The sequence below is a fragment of the Prinia subflava genome, chromosome 4 (genome assembly GCF_021018805.1).
Source record: "Prinia subflava isolate CZ2003 ecotype Zambia chromosome 4, Cam_Psub_1.2, whole genome shotgun sequence".
Taxonomy (NCBI): Eukaryota; Metazoa; Chordata; class Aves; order Passeriformes; family Cisticolidae; genus Prinia; species Prinia subflava.
Window position 1 is genome coordinate 5282895 of NC_086250.1, and position 16487 is coordinate 5299381.

Below are 16487 nucleotides of genomic sequence, written 5' to 3' on the forward strand. Positions count from 1 at the left end.
TTTATAATGTGTATGCAGATACAGCCAAACACTAAGTGCTTCAACCCATATACAGCTTAGGAAAAAGAGTGGCATTATTTTTTACCCAGGAGATTTTTCATTTTCAAAAATTACATGAAAAACTCAGCCTCTGTGTTTCCTTTCTCTCAGCATTATTTCTACTGTGTAAACCTCTCTAATGATCACAAAGTAGTTTATTAAGAGGAAGATGAAACAACTAAGGGAGGAAAACAAGGGGTTTTTTTCTTCTTGAAGGAGAAACACCTCTCTTTCAGGTCTTTAACTGAAAGGATGGCCAATTTTTTCAGTGAAAAGTTTTATTATTATTCTTTGTATTTATGAGTATTTTTACATTTTCTGTTTCAGTATGGACAAGGGAAGGGCTGCTGCTTTGAGGGCTCTGCATGTGGGGTTGTCCCCTGTCCTCAGATTCTGGCCATGAGCCCCATGGCATGTTTTGGCTGCAAGGAGGTAAAGCAGGAAAGATACCCAATGCATTAAGGCCAATTTTCAGCCCAAATTTAGGCCTAGATTCCACCTAATCCCCAACCTAGAGGGTTTTTACTGGGTGTCTCTAGGCCTTCAGAAATGCTTAGCCAATTAAAAGTGGAGGCCCTGGGATTGGGTGGATTTTTAGATCATCTACATCTGGCATGGTCTGCACCAGAGTTTCCAATTGCCTAAAGTGGAGAAAATAGTATTTCCCTGCTTCAAAGAAGATTTGTGAGGATCAATGTGTTTGGGATTGTGGCAGTGGGATGTATCTGTAACCTACACAGGTAATAGATCAACTTAAATACTTTTAATAGAAGTAGGCCAAATAATTCACTGCTCTGTCACAGGAATATTGTGACTTTTAGTGTTTGTGATCTATGTGAAAGAGGTTGAGATCTTTTGATTAAAAAGTGATACCGTGTGAATTATGAGCACACCTGTTTGCACACTGAATTTACTTCTTGACCTACCCAGGCTGGAGTTTTAACCTCTGAGTAAAAATTTTTGTCCCCCCTCCAGAAATCTTTGCCCATTTCAAGCGTCCTCCCGTTGCTGCTGTTTTTTGGGGGAAGGATAGTGATGGGGCTGAGAGCTGAGGCAGCTGATGGCAGGCAGGGGTTTTGCCACCCAAGAGCCCAGCTGACAGAAGGTACTGCCATGACTTGGAGCTGGCAGGCAGGAATCAAAATGCCACCCCTTGGCTGCGGAAGGAGCTCAAGATTTGTCTCCAGCAAGTGACAGGCGCCAAGGCACTGTCGCCCGTTTTCTAATTTTAGCAGGGAGGCTGGCAGGGATCTCACCTAGACAGACAAGCCTTGCTTCTGCCATGGCTCCTGTTCCAAGCTGCTCGGCTGGGTGCCTCTCCTGCCTTTCAGGGGCTGGTGTGCTGGTGGGAGGCAGAGGGGAAACCCCTACCCTCGTCTCCAGAGGCTGGTGGTACTTGTTAGCCTGCTTGGGGACAGCCACACTCATCCCTCCGTACCAGCTGTGGGAAGGAGATGTTTTTTAGGAATGCTGTTGGTAATGCAGGGTTGGGAAGCCTGCTGGGAGTGACAGTGCAAGGAGTGGCACACAAATGTGTGCCCCCCAGCCTGCTGCCTTGGGTGTGGTGCTGGTGCAGAAGAGGAAGAAATGGTTACAGGAGCTCACCAGAGGGGAAAGAGAGCAGGTCTTCCCCCTGCCAAGTGATGCCCCAGGCATGTGTGATCATTACACGGGGTTTTCTGCCAAACTGCTCTGGTTTTGGCTTTTGGCTCTGGAAATGAGTGTCTAGGGAAAGGTAGGAAGGAGTCTGAAATAAGGAAATGTCACCTCCTTTCTTGGTTTCCAAGTCACCCTCTCGGCTTTGGGGCTGTGTTCTGCCATGCATCCACCTCTTGCCTGTTGCACAGGGGTGTGAGATTCACTTTAGGAGACAGTGGAGCATTTTCTGCTGGTTTAGCTCACTCAGTTGCTTTGTTGGCAGCTCGGACAAATGCCAACAAGGCACTGGCTTTGAGTCTCAGACAGCAAATGTGATCTGTCACATTTTGAAAATATCTGTAAGGACACTGCAGCCAATAGTGCAGCTGTGCTTCTCCAATAGCCCACATTCAGATGGAATATGAAATTGAAAAGAGCCCATTGGCATATATTATTACCATATTATTAGCACTGGATTTTATTAATGTGTTTTTCATTTGTGTAATAATGACATGGGCAGTGTTTAGCTGTTCTGGGCTTTACATAAATAATTATTGGGAGTGTTCTTTTGTCAGATAGGTTTGGAAGTGGACACTGCAAAATTGATGTTTATCCCATCTTTCAAAGATCATTTTTACCATCTCCACTAAAAGCTGCACTTGCTCCAAGCACATCTTGCTTGATGGAGGATAAGTTCTGCCATTTTGAGAGGGGTAGTTTTTATTTATAATTGTGAATGTGTTTAGCCACATGAGGCTGTCAATCAGTGAGACGAAAGCCCAGTGGGATTATTTCTGTAAGTGGCCAATTTCCCCCACCCTTTCGCTCCAAATCAAGGACAGATGAAAGGTCATGATTAAAACAGTGATTTTTTCCTAAATTATAAGTAACAGTTTGCAACTGTTTTTTTACCAAGATGTCAAAACTGTATTTTATCTAGGGAAAAGGGGGAAGGAAGAAAATTATAAGTTCTGGAAAGTGTTGGCAATTTTCCAAATGGTTGTGTTGAAATTTATTTTAATTATTGTACTTGTGTCAGTTCCTTGCAAGGGTAAAAGGGGGGGAAATAATTCAGAACAGTATTATGCAGCTATGGATTAAACAATTAATGGTGAACCTCTGTATCCTATTAGTATATTTGAGTTCATTATTTCAACAAATTGTTTCATGAGCCAGTGACTAGTGGATTTAACCATTTATTTTATAGTCAAAACAGAAAAATAATTGGCTAGTTGGAGGCTCTTTATGTGCATTAATCCATCCAAGGAATTAACCTGAGACTGTCAAATAATGCAGAATGTCATCAGGAAGTTATTTTGCCCCAAGAGTTTGGTTTTCTGATGTGGAGTGAGGGAACTTGCAGTCTGGGAGGGTTTTGGCAGCTCTGGTGATCATTGCAGCAGCTACTGCCACTAAAATCGTGGAGGGCTTTGGTGTAATCAGTAATTCCCTGGAAGGTCTCTCAGCTGGCAGTGTGTGTGGTGTTCTTCTCTTGGATATGTGCTAACCACTCACGAGTCAGAAATAACACTTCACTGGTCATAACATTTAGATAAACATTCAAATAAATACTTTGGGCTCAGTTTTGTGTGTAAGATCTATTGACAATGGCCAGCTAAAAAGACATTCTCAAGAAGAACAGCTTTTTAGAGAGAATCATCTAAACATGTGAGGATATCGCTGTTTTTTCTCTTTGCAGTTCACCTTAGAAGTAGGCAGGCCCTTCATGATATAGCTTGATAAAGAAGGTTAAATGGTTTAAATATTCTAATCTCAACAGCTTCTGGTTTTCCATTTCATGCTTTTCCTGTGATGGTAGGGATTCCCTTTTTTGCCTAAAAGAGGCCTTTGTAATGCCTTATAAAATGAGTCATCTTCCACCAGAACGAGGGACGTGTAAATGGAACTTTATCAGTGATGGTGTGAGTGGTACAAGTAAAACTGGGTGATTTCAGCCATCTTTCCACTGCTGCACAGTTAATCCACAGATCTGATAATGCACAGGACCCATGCATCAGGTAGAGTTGAGTTTTTAAAAGATAGACAGTGAAGTAAGTAATTTCTGGGCTTATTTCTGAAGTCCTCTCAAAGAAATATCCTGCACTTAATATACATGTAGTTTTTATGACTGTGTTTTGCCATTTCCTTCCATTTGTCTGAGGTAAGCTATTGTGAGTTACAAATTTCAGTGAAGAGCTTCCCTTTTCTATTTTTTTCATGTGAGCAGATGATGGGGGTTGCCACCTTCCTCACAAAAATTTAGGTCAGCTAAGAAAATTGACTATTAGGTTTGGTTGTAGTTTGGCTTTTTTTTTTTTTTTCTTTTTTGGTTGGGTTGTTTAGTTTTTTCGAAGCATGCAAATATTTCTTCTGTAGTCAGTTATAATGATAGGCAGGATGCTGAAGCAGCCTCTGAAGTGTCTGTGGTGGTTGATGAACTGACAGTAAATTCTGCTGTTCTCTTTCTTTCTACGTCTGGGTGAGTCACACAAAAATCAAGTCACAAGTGCCTCGTGCCACGTTTGTAGACCTAAGGGTGCAGCATGAGATCACTGTTGTCAGGATCTCTGCAGAAAATCCAAGTGTGGATGTGGCATAGCTGCGTTTCTGTGGGCTGTTTGTCATTGCAGGGGAGAAGGGGCAGAAGCAGAGATGTTGTCCAGGCTATGAAGGGTTCTCTGTCATTTCTTCTTCTGCTCACATAGCCTGGATTCACTGAAAGCAAAGCATTTCTTGGCTTAGCTCTTCTAATTTCGTCATGATTTATTTTTTGACCTCTTTTCAAGTGGCAGAATGGAATTAGGGGGATGAGGCAGAGTTGAAGTTTTGGGTGCCACCTGAGAAGAATGTATCTGAGGTCCTAATTGTCTGTTGTACAGAAATAGTGCAGGCTAAAAGTCAGCAAGACAGTTGATGTGAAGAAAACCAAGTGAATGTGGTGTTGGGAATGTTTGCAGAGTGTGCCTGTATAAAAATGTAATCAGCAGGATGTTTGAAGTGATGAAAACAAGTGGAAAAAGTAAATTTTTACATGCAAAACCCTTTCCTTCCCTTTTGCTACAGAAAAAAAAAACAAAACCCAAAGATAATTTGTTTCAGAACCTTTTTCTGGGACTCTGAAAGGATTTATAGACAAGGTGTGCTGTGTACAAGAGTTTTTATTGTCTGCCTTGCCAATGAATTAGGGCCCTATTCTACCAAAAAAATAATAATTTTAGTACTTTCTTTGCAGCCATCCTGGGCTTCTGTGGTGCAGAAATCAGATGTAAATTCTGGCTGAATTGGGCCCTTACGGAGGCAGTGTTCAAATGGCCTGTGAGATGGAGAGAAACCATCCAGGTCGTGAGCCTCTGCCTGCTTGAGAGTCCTTCCATCCTTGCTGTAATTCTCTGAAAGCAAACTAATAAAACTTCCCATTGACTTGCTCTCATGTGTGCTTTGAGCAGTTATTTACAGTCTACCATCAGCAGATTAAAAATCAATTAAAATCCATGGAAACAGTCAAAGTTACGCGCTCCTCTTTGCTGGTAAATTTTTTTTTCAAAGATTTTACATTAATACTTGCTGCTTGGTATTACTGAAGATAATGAATCAGATTTAGGCAAAGTCTATGCATCTTTAACTCTACAGAACTGTGCATCTCTACCTTTACAGAAGCCCTGCTAAGAATCTCTCATCCTCTGTGCCTCTTAGCCTCTGTAGAAATAGGAGAATTTATGCAATTCATTTAACTGAAATGGAGATGTTGAAAGCTTTCCAATACTGTCATGATGGATGCTGTAGGGAAAACAATAATCTTAATGATAAAATGATAAGTTTAATACCAGTACCTCCGAGTGGAAAGTGAATGTTAGCTCTGCTAATACATTGAAATAAAGGAGAGTTTGATTTGTATTCCTGATTTCCCACAGAAGTGCTGCAGATTAATTTGGTTCTGTCCCACAGTTCTTGTTTAGGTAGGGCTGATCTGGGGCTGCAGACTCCCAGTGCTGCCAGTGACCTGCTCTGGGGGTTTTGGAGTGTGCAGTGGTGTTTTTCTTGAGTTTCCTCTCCTTCTGTTTGCCTCCCATTCTTCACAAGTCTGATCTGTTTATACCATTAAACACTCAAACACAGGGCTGCTTTTTAATTTCTTTATAAGTGTGTGCTCCAAAGACTATTATACCATAGTCATGATACTTGTTCTAATTTTATTCATGTGTAGATTCGAAGGATATAATCTACATTTCTAATTACTGTTTTTATTCGTCCTTTCTGTTTCTTATCTTAATGCAACTTTCATCTAAAATTTACGGTAGCTAAAGAAGCCACGACTTCAGTGCCTTGCAGTGATACTCAGGTATCAACCAAAAAAGTCAATGCTGATGGCATTGCCAAGACAGAAAGCCCAAGCACTGAGAAACTGGGGAGAAGGAGCAGGGGAAAAATTATAATTTAATTAACTTGTCTGACCTTAATTTAGTCCTCTTAATTTAGTGGTGAGGCATGTTTGTAGACTGCTTCATTTGATACAGGATAAAGATTATGCTGATGGGTGACTTCAGAAAATCTTAAGAGGAGTTGCTTTATCAACATGGAGTCAGAGCAACACCAAGTAAATAAGGCCAGGCTTTTTCAGCAAATGCTGAGAATAAACAAAATAAGAAATGACTGTTTGTTAAGCAAGCAGACTCTCTCCTGCGGGTGACATTTTACACAAAAAAGACTGGCACGATGTATTTATATCCTACCATGATACATCTGCAGAAGACAACTGAGTTTGGGTTGCACAGTCCACTCAAATACCACAGTTCTCTCTTTTGACTCTTTACTTTGCAGCCTGGGAAGTATTTTTATGTAGGTCTGATGGGAAGAAGAAGAGAAACGTCACCCTGCCCATCATACTGACCCTTGGTTGTTCTCCTTGTGAGAGCCTCTCATCCAGCTCGGATTCCTGCCCCTCTCTGCACAGAGGTTGCTGCCCTCTCATCTTCTTGGAGAGGGGGAGAGCTGGCAGAGTGCTGGGGAGGGAGGAGGGCACTTTTCTTGTTGAGTGTTTTTCCTTGTTTGCCCATTTCCACCAGTCAATCCATGGCTTGTCTATGCTGTTGATGGTGGTCTTGTTTTAGTGTCTTTTTCCTCACTCTGTTAGTTCTGAGCTCCACTTCTCAGTGGAGACTGTCACTCTCAGCTTCTCTTACTCTTGCTTCTTCCAAATGATTCCAGTTTTGTATTCTCACTTTGTCCTGCAGTAGCCCCCACGTACCTTCTCATATTATTCATCTTCCCTAGCTCCAGATGCCAAAAATCCTCCTCTCCTGGTTCTGCAGTGTGGTTTCCTCATGCTAAAATCAGTGTGTGCTCACTGCAAAGCCCAGCCCATCTCCCCACGGATGCCTGGAGCTCAGGGATGCTTTTGGGCACTGTGCCAGCACAGCCTGGTCAGCCTTGGGCATCAGGGATGGGGGCATCTGCTCACAAGGGGGGATCTTCAAATTCACATTTTTTTTCTCTTCATGTGAGAATATTTTTTGAGTCTTGTCTGTACCTGCAAAAAATTCAGATGTTCTTTCATGTTTTTGCCTAACTCCCTCTCTAGGTTTGTATTGTTAGTGCTAAAATATTAATTTGCTGAAGTTATTATATTAGAATACTGAGTTTCTTTTGCCTTCCTTTTCATTACTATGTATACCTCCTAAAATCTGTCAAAAATATCTTTTTGGAAGCTATACAGAAACACCATTGCTTTTGATAGTGCTACCATTTCATTCTTGGAACATCATATTGCTCCACTGCTTTCAGGATTGATTTGGCTATTTTTTTTAGTGCTAAGCCCTGACTCATAACAATTAGCATTACCTGTATGCTAAATTTATTTCTCAAACAGAGGTGGTTTTTTTCTGAGAGGGATTGTACTTCCCAATCATTCTCACCAACAGACTGCTCATGTGCTGGAGTATTGGATAACAGAGGCTCAGAGTCTGTCCTTCAACCTGATCCTGTCCAAAAAGAAACAAAACCAAACTGATGAGGTTTCCTCTTGTATTTGAATCTCAAGGGCTGTATTTCCAGATAAAATTTAAGGTTCCTACATTTCTGAGTTATTGTAACATAAAATATTAACTGCTGTGCTAGAGCTATACACTCTTTCAGTTCTTTCCCAGCATATAATTTCTCTTTTTAGATATCTGACCTTTCTGTAATTCTTCTAATTTATGGAATAGTGCAATTTATCTTTTCTTTATCATCTTACTTAGGGTGGCTGAGTGGAACGATGGAGGGGATGCATATATCTTCTTGTTTCTTTTTTCTGACTCAGTGTTTAGTCATTATTTTCAGTATCATTTAATCTGTGGAAAGTTTCCCCATATGTCAGGCGTATTTTAAACATTCAGCTGAGATCTGTGCAGCAGTAAGCCCTTTCAGATATGATGCTCAGCAAAGGGCAGAGTTCAATCTACACCATTTATGAAAGTGGAGCTTTTTGAAACGCTGTTCTCTAAACAAATACCAAACCTGTGTTTTCTTGTAATAAAACATGTAAATCAGGTTTCCCTGCATATGTCATTTTCCTCAGAAGTCCACTTCTTTGTGTTGTCTGTAGAGAAACTCAGAGCTCTTAGGTGAACAGATCTAAGCTGTGGTACCCCTTGTTACAAGATATTGTAAAAGTTCTTGCAAGAATCTTTAATTAAGTCCTGCTAAGCACAGAGATGCAATGAAGGCCCCATATCAGACATTCCTCCTTCACAAGAGTCTTCCTCTAAAATTCAGTGCATATTGAATCTCAAATTTATCAGCAATTGTTTTAAAGACTTGGCCTCAATGTCAAAGAGTTTATTTTTTAAAAAGTACAGCAAGCAAATATAAGGATACTGTGATACTGCAGAAGCTTTGATTACTCTTTGCTTCCTGCAGAAGTTTATTAGCTTGCTGAGAATGTGGAACCTAAGAGTATTTAGTTTTCTTTAGCAAAAATGCTTTGGATGTTAATTGAATGTGATGGGGTTTGTATGCTAATGGCATGGAGATGATGAGGAAAACAGGTATTCCTTAACTTTCCTCTTTGCTGTAATTACTGAATAATGCTATTTATGGTAAGGTTGTGTACATGTGCATGTCTTGGGAAAAGGATATGAGATTACTTATTAACAAAGAAATGGAATTCCTTTTGACAGGGAATTAGAATTGTGACTCTAGACTTGCTAATTTAAATAACTTGCAGGCTAAACAGACTTTTATAAAGCATTAAATGCTATTATGTCTTGTGAACGTTAAACACATTTTCTGAAAATATTAATTTCCCATTGGTTTTCTTGCCTCCTTCTTGTTGCTTTAATTTCAGGCTGGCTGATAATCCGTCCTCCACACACCAGAGGTTTGGGATTTCTGGGACTGCTCTGGAGCCTGGTTTTTTCAGTCCTGTTCCCCTCTCTCTGTGGCTTTTACCTGTTCTCATTGGCAGTAAATGTCAATTTGTGCACTGGTTTAGGGTGAGGGCAACAACTGATGAATTTTCAGCAGCTTGACACCACCAGTGATACTGTAAACCCTGGGAGTGGTACCCCAGCAGCTTCAGGTCTTCCCAAATCCCAAAAACCTGGTAGTTTGTTGTTTCTAAACCTGGAAGACCAGTGCACTGCAGAAACATGAGGGAGCAATAGATAATCGTTGATTTTTATGGAAAATCAATAACAAATGTTCTAACTCCAGAGACTGATACACATCAGTCTGTTTGACTTGTATTTTGAAGACTGCCTAAAGAAGGGGTTAATCTTTTTCTTGATGACAGAGGAGGGAGTTAGAATAAGTTGAAATTCTGTATTTATAACTGCACCTTCAGCAGCTACAAGCATGAAAAGTTTGATTCTGATGTTAAATGTTAGTGCGTGGGGCAATTTTGGATTACCAATTTTTGGAGAATCACAAAACAATGCAATTTGGAGGGGACCTTGAAAAATCATCTCAGCCAGTCTTTCTCATTAGAAAGTTTTAAGATTAGATATTTTTGGGACAGTCATGGCAAGCATTTTTTTGTATTAATAATAATAATAAAAAAAAAACTTTAAAATTGAACAGTACAGCTTACTCTTACCCTGAAGTCAAGCAGATCTGTAGGCAGTGCTCCATCCTGACAGGTTCATGAAAGTTTGAATGAAATACGACTGCAATCTTGGACATTGGTTATATAGCTCCTATTAACTCATATTGGCTACTGATTATGCAATTTCTGTGCTGGTCACTTCGATTAGCCTTGATCATTTGAAAAAAAAAAAATCAATTCACTCTCCTGGTTTTAATTTTGATAATTCAAATTCACAGTGTTCTTCATCTGCTTTGTTTGATGCTGTACATAAATCAAGGTTATGGACGAAACCAATTCCTGAATGAAAAGTTTCAATTTTCTTTTCTTTTTGGCTACAACTATGCAAAGAAATCATCATTTGGGCAACTAATATGCCTAAGTATCCTTCAAAAGGAACTGTGATATATTAGAGCTGTTCAAATGTCCTCACAAATCATGTTGCCTTGCAGCTTTGATCCTGAAATATGTGAAATGATGTCTGATTTATGCCACTGATCCTTCTTTTAGATAGTTAAGTGTTCTTGCTTAATGTTATTAAATAAGTTCAAAGCAGCAAATAGGCCATTCTGGGCTGAGGACATTTGAAAAATAGCCTTCTCAGCAGGCTGCATATACGATATATGTTCTTTAGTTTTTTCCTTTGTGGGTTTTTGGGGTTTTTTTTTGTGTACAGCAAGCTACTAGAACTTTCTTCTGTCCACATCTTTGATTACAATGCTTTTAGTTTTGTGATTGAGGTTTTTTTGCCCCCCACCCTCTTGATAGCTTTCTCCTGGGCTTTGTATTCATTGAGGTATTTTAGGAGTGTGTGTATGTGCTGGGGGGTATACAGAAAAAAATTTGGGCCAATATGGGGGACATCTCTCAGTTTCCCCTAACTGGGAGACTGATGAAGTGCAAACAATGATAAAAAGAAAGCTGCATGACCCAGCTGAAGCAGTACAAGAAAAAAAAAATCCCTCTGAGAGTGTAAATTAGTGGGTCAAATTCACACTCAAAGGGGTAAGTTTGACTACTTTTAATGAAAAAATCTTTCGATACGTTGCCACTTCTGTTTTAACATGCAAAAAGAAGGAGAGAGATGAGAAAATTCTTGATTCTAAAATATTTATCAGTATGAATATTCTGAACTTGCATCAGAATACTGAAGTGCAAATCTCTCCAGGCATAAGGGTTGCATAGGAATCACATCAGCTCTAAATTTAGCAAATCTTTTAATGGAAATGTCACACAGTTCAGACACAAGATTTAGGGATTTTAGTATGTTATAGGAGCTTTATAACTAATATTATACTTGGGAAATTTCAGTAGGAAATATTAAATCACCATTTCCAGTGGGATATGGTCCTTGTTGAAGCAGTGATCACCGTCTCAGTCACCTCCTGCTGGAGAAAAGCTTTTTGTTAGGGAAAACTTCCCAGTGCTCTCCAGCAACACCAGTGCCTGAACACCAGGCTTTCAGATATAAGATAGAAAACAAAGATAAAATTTGAGCATCAGATGTCATCTCTGTACTCTCCTAGTTGTGTTGATTTTGACGTCTACCTTTGTAAGAATATGAATATTTAAATTTTGTAAGTATAAAAATATTTTTTTGTGAAAAAATACGTACATTTGCACTCGCTTGTTTAATTTTTTTTTTTTAATATAGCATCCTGATGAAATCCTGAAGAAAGAACAGGCTAGCAGGTAGAGGCTCAGCAGTTGGTTCTTTTAGTGGCTTTTTATCTGCTCCTCATGCCAGCTATTTAACTTTCCTTTTGCCTGCTTGAAAGACAGCAAGATCCTGAGATTTAGGATGTCTGGATTGATGGCCATTTTCTGCCATGAGAAAGCATCATCATTAAATCATTTGATGTCTTCTTTACTGGGGACCATGGGTTGTGTGTGCTAAAACACTTCAAGCCTTTCTACTTGTACCCCTGTTAAAGGGTAGGAGGGGTTTTGGTGCTGCTGTGGCATTAAAGAGCAGTGGAAGATGAAGATGCTTCAGAGGGATTCAAACAAGGGCTCCCATCTCTGACTCTGTGCCGGATACGCTGGTATTCCAGTTATTTTTCCAAAGGGTGCAATTTGCTAATTGTGTTTTCACAAGGTGCTAGACCATTTCACTCACGGAGAGAAAGAAATCCTTAAATATTAAATGAAAACACAAAAGGCAGCGAGAGTATTTTTGTGTGTGCGGTGGAGATTATTTCTTTTGATGTCGGGGAGCTGCATTTCTGCCACCCAAAGGACCCCAGGCCCTGGACTTTTGCTGTGCCTGGACAGACAGATCCAATCATTAGCAAGCAGCAGAAAGCAGGAGAGGCGGGGAGGGAGAGGGTGTGCTGGAACTCCGCTTAATTCTGCGGTGTCACATCAATCTGCCCAGTTAAGTGATTGAAGGGGAGAAACGCAGGCTGCAAAAGAAACTGGGCCCTGATTTGTTCAGGGTCACCAGCGGTGGTTTGAAACCATCTTGTTTGCAGATACTTCTTTCATGTTATTAGGCTGTCAGCTGAGTGACTCTGTAAGATTTATGGCTCGGAGCTGGGGCGCGCGTGTGCGTGCGCGCGGCGATGGGCGGCGGCACGGAGATGTTATTGAGAAGACAGCGATCCATGCCCGCCCTGACTGAGCTCTGCAGCCTTTTGTCTGCTCCCAGTTAACCTCCTGATGCATTTTCCTACTCACGTGCTGCAAAAGGAGCTCAGGCAGAAGGTGAAGCAACAAGTGGCAAAAGGTTGCTTGTACAGTGTAGAGATGCGGTGAACTTGGTGCGGACTTAGCGACTGTGAAATGATGGAATAAAACTCCATTTTATTGGGCAGGGCCCAGGTTAACTTGCTGGTGTCTTTCAAGCAGTTTTATTTATTGTAATGTTGTCAAAGCTGTTGGCTGAGTGTTCCCTTGTCACTGGTATCCTCGTAGAGAAACGTGTTCTTGAGGAGAGAATTTGGAGATAGCACTGCGTTACCCTGAGAGTGAAAAAGTTTTTGTTTTTAATAACAAGCAACCCAAACAAAAACAAATTTAAAAAAAATTAAAAAAGAGAGGGCATGACTTGATCAACCCAACATAGAGTTTAAATTAGCCTTGGGTCTTTAGTAAGAATTGGGAGTTTTTATTTTACGTAAGTCTGAAAATTTTGAAATACCGGATTTTGACAAATCCCTTTTCTTCTTGGAAGTTAGTTATCATTCAGAAAATAGTTTTCTGGTCTTCTGTTTACACAGTTCGCAGTTGTGCCAAGGTCAAGGCATGCATTATTTTAAAAGATGAGTAAGAAAATGTTTGTTGCCATAGGACTCAGTTTCAACTGTGGTGACTTAAAGCCAACAAAATAAACTTCCACAGTAGAGGAGCTGATGAATGTTTCTGAAACAGTGTCATAGGGTTCAGCCATTCAAGTTTTACAACAGAAAGGTTTATTTGTATTTAGTTGTCCATAGGTTAAAGGAGTAAATAGAAACAGCTGATACTTTGTCTTTCATTGAAAAATCAAACTTTATTACTGATCTGGCATAATTTGTGTGCTGGCTTTGTTTCAGCCTAGTCAAGGTAATTAACTTAGAGGAAAAGACTTGTTTGTAATGATCTGCCAACACCTTTGCTATCATGACAGGTTTCATGTACTTGACCATGAAGGAGTTCCACCACAATGCGTATAATTTTCAGATAAATGTTTAAAATTCTGAGATATTTTTAAAATTGTTTTCTAAAAAAAACCCCTTAAAATTCTTCCCTAGCTCTCCTCTTTTTATTAAGTCACCAAGAAAGCACCTGTTCTTTTTATCTGAGATAACTGTGCACATTTTGACCCTATAGTAATCTGATACATTTCAGCATAAATGAGATCTTGGTTGTACAGACACAATGATGCCATTCTCTCTCTATTTATGTAAAGATATTGATGAGAACCTGAGGTTATTAAGCTGAGTAAAATACTGCTTTTCAGTAGAATTTTCTCTAACAAAGTCCTACCAACACCACGACTGGAAAAAACATCATACCCTCTTTAAAGTCACAGAACTGGGTCTTGGCAGGCCATCACCTTGCCCTGTGCCTGGTGTGGCCACAGCCCTGCTGAGTGACCTTGCACCAGACCTGTGCTCCCATCTGCTCTCTGTGCTCCTGACGCAAAACACACGATGGGTTGGTTGGAAAACACCTTAGATGGAAAATAATCTGTAGTGGAAATGCACTTGAATTACACCACGTAGTAGCTAATTTGATTGATAGAATACCTTGCCAATAATAGCTTGTATATATAAATATATATTTATGTAGCCTCACTTTATTTTTGGTCAAATAGATGAGGTTTGGGGTAGTTTTGTGCAAAAATGTAAACAATTGTCATGAAGGGAATTTCATTACATCCTGAATTCTGCCAAAAAGAGAGCTTGGGCTACTTTTAAGAGACTAAGTTGTTCTGATAAACTGTAGGTAAACACAGTTTTGGGAATTATAAAAGGAAGAGCTTAGGAGATGTTGCCTGGGCACACAGGGGTGGCATCAAGGCTGCTGGTTATTTGTCGTGCTGTCTAGCAGATGAGATTCCTGGTATAAATGATATTCTGCCTGTTGATAAACATTAAATGTAGAGTTTGGTTCAGAATGTTGAGTATGTTTCTTAAACTATTCTAAAGGCAGAGTGCCTGGAAAAGAGAAAAGGAGCTATATACCCATGGAATTATTTGGGGCATTCGCTTGATTCAATCAGCTCTTGAAAGCTGTCCTGTCTTTTTTAAATCCATGGTGGCAGTTACAGTATTGCTTCATTCCTGATTTTAAATGCTTTCTGCCCCTGCTTTTCAGTTGCTCACACTTAGGTGAAATTAAGAAATCTAACTGTTGGGTATTATGTTTTAGACCTGCTGAAATAGCTCTTCCTGCTTGCATCCTTATGGTCTCATTAAGGCGATGCTCACAGCATGCCTGACTCTAGTGAATATTTGCAGACCTCATTTGCCTACATTAGAGACAAAAAGCTTTAAAAAAATCCTTCCTGAGCAATAAAGGGTTGAGTTTGTGAGTATCAGTGATCACAGGGCTGGTGTCTCCCAAGGCAAGGGTGGAATGCTGTCCTTGGAGTTGAATAATTATTGAAACCCTCCATGCAAGCCCTTCCCATACACTGGGTCCCTGGCTTTGAGCTGTGGGTTTAAAGTGTGAGGGCTGCTAAAATCAGTGAGAAGTCAAAGTGTGCACCACTCTGACAGCAAGTCCTGTACGTCAAGGACTCATTTAGGCAATAGTATCATTCCCATCCCTGCATTTTTAAGACTAATTATAGTGTTTAGGAATTTTTAGAATTTTATTTTAAGGAGTTTCGTTTTGTTGAGTCAAAGTGTGATTGATCATCATAAAGCAAAAACGTAAGGCCTTTGCAGCCAACCCCAGATTCCAACAAGTGCAAGTCATCTTCGTGGTTTACCTTTACCACTGTGACTCAACTGGTTTTTTTCCCTCTGTGCTCAGTCTTCCAGCCTGAGATTTCTGTTCTCCAGGGGATTTAAAAAAAAAAAATCCTTGATCTATTATATAACTCTGAGGTCATGCTTTAATGCCAACCAAATTTCCATTCTCTCCACTTCACTCATGTGTTGTCTTGTGCTTTGCCTGCCTGCTATAGGTGCCTCATTTCATAGTTGAGCTGATAAGAATATGTAATGGATATATTTTTTTAAAGCATGCTAAAGTCACTTTGCAATGAGAGGTGTTGTATAAATCCAAAGTGATACTGATACATTTTTATTCAGCAAAATGGAGCTAGAAATAATATCGAAAATATTAATCAAAGGTGATGTAATTGTCATGTTAATGAGAAGTGCTTGAAGATTACTGAGCTCTACCATAAATAGATAGTACTCCTATGGATTTACAACCCTTATTTACTCTATTTCAATTTCATGGTCCCAAAGAACTGGGCCAGAACACGTAAGATGAGAGCCTTTCCCTTGGAGCTATTGAATTTTCCTGACAAAACAGCTTTTAGAAAACAGTATCAGTTTACATATGTGTAACATTTTTGCTTGTATTTGAATAATTTTGCTACTCTTGTGAAAACAGAGAAATTAAAAAAAAATAAAAGTCTTTGTTAGAGGGATAGAAATGTCAAAATAGACTTATCAAATTTTTAGAGAAAATTTGGATTACCTTTTTTGATGGAGCCACTAATAGAAGTGAAGAAAGAGGTAAAAGTATTGTTTTGAATCTAGAGATGGGTAAAGTGCATCCTCATGTCATTTTTTAAAATTATTATTTATTAAACTCTTCATATTGCAAAGCTCTGATTGGAAGTTTAAAAATTTTGCAAAACTGTTTCCTCTCTACCTCAATTTTTGTCTGTGTGTGTGTTTATGTTGGTTTTGGGTGTGTTTTGGGTTTTTTGTTCGTGTTTGTTTGTTTGTTTGTTTTAAAAGTTCACCTCAGACATCCTGCAAGAGTACAGAAAAATTACTGATTTGTCTGTGTTCAATTTTGAAGTCTTTGGTTTTTTTTGAATAATTGTCATCCTTACCTTTTGAAGCAGTAACCTGAAATGTAATAGTAGTGGATCTTTGAATGGACATGTAACTTCTATATCAGGAGTGTTCCCTCTTCTATTCCTATGAGCATGAAATTCATTTTAACCCCTATTTTCAAAAGTTCATTAGAGCTTCCCAGATTTTTGCAGACCAGCCTCTTGCACATCTTGCTCAAGCCTCACACCAGTCACAACACTGATATTTTTATCTCCTCAGTCTCCCAGAGCAATGGT

At 39.6% G+C, this 16487-nt stretch overlaps 1 protein-coding gene across 8 annotated transcripts in view; it reads left to right on the forward strand.

The window, feature by feature from the left end:
* SOX5 (SRY-box transcription factor 5) overlaps positions 1–16487 on the forward strand; it is a 600060-nt gene that overhangs the window by 180644 nt on the left and 402929 nt on the right. The gene's annotated exons all lie outside the window — the stretch shown is intronic.